The following is a 7,771-nucleotide window of genomic DNA, read 5'->3' as shown; positions in this document are numbered from 1 at the left end:
ATAGAAAATAAAGCCTCACAAAACGTCTAAAGAAGCCAGCCATCCCAATGAAGGAACGAACTTACTTCTTAGACTTAGGGACAGGAAAATCAACAATAGCCTTAACTTTATCATCATTAACCCTAATACCTTCCTTAGAAATGACATGTCCTAAATAAACTATCTCTTTCTTCAAGAAATCACATTTCTCCAATTTGGCCTTAAGGCCAGCTAATTTAAGTCTTCTAAGGACGTCCCTAAGTAGCTACTTCCAAATGTTCCCCTATGGAGTCTGTAGTAAGCAATGTCTTCCATGTATATACAAACATGGACTTACCCAATAATCCATGCAAAACTGTATTAACTAACTATGTTAAAGTCATAGGAATACCTGACAAAGTAAAAGGCATCCTCGTAAACTCCAAATGCACCTTCGGCAATGAGAAAGCCGTGTATTTTCTTGATTTCTCATTAAGAGGAACTTGCAAAAAACCCTGCATAAGATCAATAGATCTATATATATATTTCGACCCCTATCTCAACAAACACGTCTGGCATACAAGCGACCAGATATCTGTCATGAATAGTCCATATATTCAATCTCCAGAAGTCTACACAGACCTGCACGGAACCGTCTTTCTCAGGTACCGCCAGTATGGGAAAATTAAAAGGCAACGAACTGGGCCTAATAATGCCTTCTTCCTCCCATTTATTAACTTCCTGTTCTACCTGTTCCCTAATCTTATATGGGATCCTATAAGCTGGAACATAAATCAGGTTAGTACCCTCTTCTAAATGGACCTTGCGTTCTAATGCATTGGTTAATCCTAGCTTATCCCCTTTTAATGTAATAATATTTCCAAAATCTCCCAAGACATCACCTAATTGCTCTGCCTGTTCTTTATAATCTGCATTAGCTAAATGATCTCTAAAAACATGTCTCCTAGCTTGCATCTCTGCCTCGGAAAATTCATTTAGCCCTCCTACAACAGCAACAGATTTGTCGTGTTCTTTCCAATCCATAAAATCTAGCACAAATGTATTTTCTGATATTTCCTAACTGTGTCATTACAGTTTAACAGCTGCACCCACGTAACACCCATAGACCCATCATTAACAGAAACTGCCCCTATTATACCCTTAATCTTCTCACTACCTTCCACAATACACATTTGATTGGGCTTTGAGGCACCTTTTAACTGGACTTTTACTAGAGTAGCCACACCCGGCTCTAAAATAACATTATCAGCCAATATACTATATAGTATTCATCTGGCTATCAGGCACATCGCCATCACAGCACTGATCATTCACCCCAGAATCAACTTTAACATAAACGTTATCTGCAATAACATTACCCATAATATCATGAACGTCTGCATTAACAACGGTATTACCCCTATTATCAACATCCCCCATTTCTTCAACATCTACATTAGAGACAAACACCCCAAGGACCCCAACTGTTGTACCTCCAACCCCAGTATGCACAGAAATTTTATTACACCGACATACAGGTTGACCCAATAAGATCATATTCCCCAAAGCAGCCCCTTTTATGACTAATACTGGTTCAACAAGTTCTCTATTCCCAAGAGAAAAACATCTGCAGATCCCAAAATATCCAAATTGTGTGCTTGTACATCACAAACTCTTTGCCTGGTATGCCTCAGAGGGTAGTGAGAAAACAACAACAGATAAAAATCAAAATTTTTAATATTGACAGACGCTCCGGTATCGATAAATATACACACAACTGAATTGGAAACTGTCCCTCTCACTACCGGTTTGGAATCAATTACATCCTTCAACAAAGCTACATGACACGAACATTTTAAGTCCCTGACTGACTGACTTTCGCTCAAATAATCTATTTCATGAGCTATCTCACTCGAGTTATCAAAACCCTGGAATGCGGGACAAACACTATTCTTATTCAGAAACGGACAAGACCGCCAATAAGGCCCAGAACATTTACAGTTATTACAATATTTAACTCTGCAGAACTTCTTAACATGCCCTATCCTATGGCAATTCAAACAACTGAGGGACCGTACTTGATCCACAAACGCCCTGTCACCATTAAATTCGGCCACAGGGCCGCTACAATCAATATTAGGTTCTCTATGAGGTTCTATTCTCCCGCAATAGTTATTAGAAACAAAAGTTGAATCTCCTTTCAGTGTTATATAAAAACAAAACTACCCCTTCAGACAAAGTGCTCCTAACTGGCGGGTAATTCGGTGTATTCTCATGTAGCTGAGAAATATCTAGCGTCTCATCAGACGCAGAGTCTGTTACTAACACAACTAATAATTCCCTCACGTACCAACTCAGACCAACGTAAAAGTCTCTGAAAATCATCTAAATAAATACTATCATTAGTTACCTATCCGGACCCTCTCAACGTCTCTACTAAGTCAATTGCAGCAGCAAAAAATTAAAATCATCCAAAGACTGCTGACTATCCCTGGATTTATAAAATCCCTTTAAACTGTGGACTAAGCCTTCACGCTTTTTAGGTCCATAGACTGTCCTAAGAAATTTTTGGAGACTTGAACAATTTTTGCATTTAGCATAACAATGATCGCGGCAACAAAAATCCAAGTCCCCATCTGTAAGTCTGTTATCATTAAAATAACTATTAACATTCTCCATAAAAGCCTGCACTGATTTGGGCATTAGGCCTCACGAGACCGCCTGAAACGGACGAATTTTCGTCCTAATTCTCGATTTCTTTTTCCTTAGCCACCTTGCTAAAACTTTGTGCTTTCTCGAAGGCGTGATCCAATTCCCCTATAGCTGGTCACGAGCACAAAAAAGGTTATTTTCAAAAACAAAACTATTTTCCAACTCGGGAAAGAGAAAGGAAAACTAAAGAATGAAGAAAAAAAAAAACAAGTACTCACTGAGATTCCCCCTTATAACCCCAGTTATTTTTCAACAAATTCGTACCCAATTCACAACCCATTTACATTACAACTATATCACTATGCAATTCATAAGGCCAGAAAAGAAATGGTACCCCAATTGCCGAAGCGCACCGCTGGTCGCAAATCATATTATTTCAGCTTCCCCTCGACAATAGAAAACGGGACCCAAGCCAAGTGAAGAAAAGAAAACGAGGCTAAGATGAGAGAGAGAGAGGGAAAGAGAGAGATTTCTCCCGCAGCATAAATCCCCTTCACTCCCTCCAATTACTTTCAGGATCCCCTTCGACCCCAAATACTACTGGCATGCACGTATAAACGCATGGCTGCGAGAGAGAGAGAGAGAGAGAAAAAGTAAATTGCAAGCGCACCACTTCTCAGTCCAGGCGAGGCTGGCCTGTGTTACTATGCAAAAAATGCTGAATTAACAACAAACTCTACATGCGCAAACAAACAGACTCACACACAAACAGACTCATACACACACACACACACACACACGCACAAACACATTCAGCCCAAACGCGTTGTGATTTCACACAAGAGTATGCAATAACGACAACCAAGAATAAAGTATTGTCTGAACGCTTACGTTCCCCAGTGTGTGACTCTCGCCCAAAATATGGAATTCTGCGTCAAAAACAAAACAAAACAAAAAAACCCGAAAGAAAGAAAATTACGAATATAGACATTCCCACATATTTACTCACACACGAGCAACCCCTTCATTTCTTAACTACCAACAGGTATCTTTGAACACTCACAAAAAGAAAGAAATAGAACAAAGAAATAAATTGCATCTTCCACAGATTATGCATAACTGCCGGGGTAAAGCTGAACCCAAGTCGCAGACACCTCCCATCTCACCAGAATTGCTCACTCAATACCAAATCCAAATGCAAAATCCACCTTCCTCTGCAACAAAATCAATGAACAACCAACCGTTTTTTACAAATATATACAAAGGACATAAAGGAGGCACTAATACTGAATATGATAGCGAGACCTACTTAAAATCTCTAATCAACACACAAGAAATTTGCAAAAGATAATTTGGGCCCTGAATTAAACTCTGAGCTACAAAAATAGACTTTATTGCTCAAACTCTAACGATCAGAAATAGCTAGATTTAAGAAGTCAAATGGGAGAAAAAAAGAGAACATCTTGTTCCTCAGGCCTCGAACATAGAAAACGGACTGTTTGAAACATTATCGGGGCAACTGAACAATTCCCACAAATGATAAGCAAAGCGAGACTCTTTTCCCCAAAACTCCCACATATAAATTCAACAAAATTAAATAGTCATGCAATAACTAAATTCGTCTCATCAACACGTTCAACACCAGTTTGTCAGAGTTCCTGTCAAAGAAATATAAGTTATTAGCACATATGTCAAAATAATAATAAATCTCATAAACAGAACAGCGATACATTTCACTCATAAGTTCACAAAAATAAAATAATAATAATTTCTCATGAATCCCTCCTGAGAAGGAGAAAGGGTCTCTGCCACTTGACACGTCACCTCAAATAGCTCGAGATACTGAAAAGGAATTGATTAATGAGTTTTCAAAACTCTCACCTGTAATGCCCATGTACAAAGTTTCTTGTGGTTTTCACGCACCCTTCATCACACACACATAACAAGCATTCTTGTAGGACCACCCCCTTTAGATGACGTCACAGGCCAGTAACTGGCTCTTTAAACAGGAAGAATTAAGGACGTCACTTACTACTTATTTCGTGACTTCGGAGATTCCCAAAACGACAAGTTTTCTCCACGTTATATTTTCCTTAGCAGGAAAGTAATTTATTTTAAATAACACTTAACTTTCACTGGTTCCGCCAACAGAAACAGACGCATACACGAACACATCGTTCGAGGAATTTTCCATGCAAATACAGCTCATGTCGAGGTAACTGACCTCTGAGACAGTAAATTCTTAACAAAGAACTTTCCCTCTTGCCTTTGTGAGAGCTAACGCTGATATCTATCTATCATTTCAAAGAATGTCATTGCTCACCACATCCGCCTTTCAATTATTTCACATAGGTCAACAAGAAATACAATTTAGACATAATATCTATGTATATATATATATATATATATATATATATATATATATATATATATATATATATATATATATATATATATTACTATTATATATATATATATATATATATATATATATATATATATATATATATATATATAGATAATATATATATATATATAATATATATATATTATATATATATATATATATATATATACTATATATATATATAGATATTATATATTATATATATATATATATATATATATATATACTATATATATATATATATATATATATAATATATATATATATACTATATATATATATATATATATCCTATTCTCTTAAAAATCACAATAGATGCAAGTGATTTCATTAAATAAACGAATACCACAGGAAAATGACAGGAGGAAGATCAGTACTTCCAAGCGCTTTCCTGTGTCTATTCACGCATCGTCGGACACAAATAAAATACAGTTAGAAAGAATGTTACAATTTAAACAAAAAGATTAAGAATACCAGATGGTTAATGTCAAAAGGGTAGAAAATAAAGAGATAATCCAGGAAAATCCAGGAACATGCGATCACTAACTCAAACCATAAACTTAACCATTAGAGATACGTATGCTAAGGCATACAAAATCCAAACACATGTATAAAACTGAATATAATAATTTTTTTACTTATCAACAACTTTTTTTTTATTATGAAAGCATCGAGTTTTAAAAAACCAAGACATATTTAGAACACTTCCATTATTTCACCTGACAAAACAAGATTCAGAGATATTACTTTCAACTGCATCGTTACACGGGCTAAGCACGATATAGGAATCCAAGTGACTCTGATAGGAACAACAGGTAGTCCCACTCGCAGGTCCGGTGTATTTTCATGTAACCGATCATAATCTGTGACGTCACGCAAACCCGTCGAAGCGATACTTTGCCTTTGTTACACTTTGAAATGCGATTTAATAAATACCCTTCTATAGATTTAAGCGGTGAATACGATTTTGGAAATATGAAATATTGTAATTCATGTGAATATCGATATTGGAGAAATCGAATAGGCAAAATGTTGCACAAAAAAGTTTTTTTTTTCGTGAAGCTTTTAGAGACTGACGGGATCCTGGAGACTGAGGTCACGGGATTTTTTCCACGGTTTTTTTAAACTTCCCCGTCTTGTCCTTGTTGGAATTTGGAACGTCGTTATCAATTGTTTTAAAGTTGATGTAAACACTTTTATAAATTGTCCATTGGCGCGAGTACGCCTTTAGTTTATTGATTTTGTTAAATTTACATAGTTTAATTTTGTGAAAAAATTATGTACCCAAATTTTATCATAAAATTAAATTATGTAAATTTAACAAAATACATGAACTGAAAGGCGTACTCGTTTCAGCGGACAAATTATAAAAGTAAATCAACTTTAAAACAATAGATAACGAGGGTCCAAATGCACACTAGGATATACCTTATTTGTGCAACATTTCGCCTATAGAGACATATTTATTAAATCGCATTTGAAAGTGTAACAAAGGCCATTATCCCTGTGTTTACATCAGTAAAATGTGGCTTCGACTGGTTTGCGTGACGTCAAAAGCACATGCGCAAATGAGTACCAAACTCGTCGCTAGAGCGGGACTGACATCCTTGTCATTACTATATTATTGGGTCTTAGGATCTCACTTCTCTCCAGTTAATAGGACGATCTAAATCTCTCATATGTACGAATAATACATTCAATATTGGGCCAGTTCTCACAGAATACTGGTGTTGTTGGATTCGTTGTGAAAGTGATTTTCAGTTTGTCTGTAATATATCTTATCACACTTTTTACAAAGAATTTCACATATGCAGCCAGAAACGCCATGAAAAATTTTTTATTACTAAACACTTGACATTAAAATTAATGAATTCAACATTTATGTAAACAAACTTTAAAATTCTAGGAATTTCTAAAAACCTTTCGTCATAATATTCTCGAATAACCGAACTCCCGGTAGTCTTCTAATGCATTTGATGTATTTCCCAAGACTACATCTGGGACAGGAATATTTATAAATTATGTTGAATGCAAGGAGATCACTCACTCTATTCTTAGACTGGAAGAAGGATCCGAGGACTCGCTCTATTCTTAAACTGGAATAAGGATCCGATGGTTCTTGTGTTTTTCGGAATTACCTTTAAACTTAAAGCTGATGATTCCTTGTTAAATAAACTAATACATTTTCTCCTAGATGCAAGAGGGGGAGTTTTTGCATACAAACGTGGTTTGGGAGCGGTAAGTTATAGATATACCTGTCCAAGGTGTAGTCTGGGCACATACGTATATCAGATTCACAGCTCTCATCAGCGAGTGGGCTACAGAACGGCGAGCTAACTGTCTAGTCCTGACCAATCTCATACAAGAAATCATGTAAAGATATGAAAAACTTATATTATATAGACGGTAACGATTTTAAAGATTGGAGAAAAGTACAGTGAAGAGGAATTAACCATCCTTGAGTCCATAATGATCAAACTGATAGTTCAAACACTTAACAACCAATCATCGTAAACATGGTTGTTTTTGTTTTTGTATTTCATTTTCATTTATAGTTACCTCTGTTTAAGTCGAACTTTTACCACCAATATGCACAGGTGGTTGGTGATTTCATGGTGTCATCGTGTTTTGTATTTTTTTAATATAAGTAAGGAGAGAAAAATAAATGTTTTGTGTACCCTGTATCTTATATATACAGTTATCTATTATTTCACCCTATGTTTCAACCTTGAAAATACATCAAGCAATGTGAAA

The sequence above is a fragment of the Macrobrachium nipponense genome, chromosome 37, assembly GCF_015104395.2.
Source record: "Macrobrachium nipponense isolate FS-2020 chromosome 37, ASM1510439v2, whole genome shotgun sequence".
Classification (NCBI taxonomy): Eukaryota; Metazoa; Arthropoda; class Malacostraca; order Decapoda; family Palaemonidae; genus Macrobrachium; species Macrobrachium nipponense.
The sequence above is the reverse complement of the archived record's forward strand: the minus strand, read 5'-3'. Positions refer to the sequence as shown.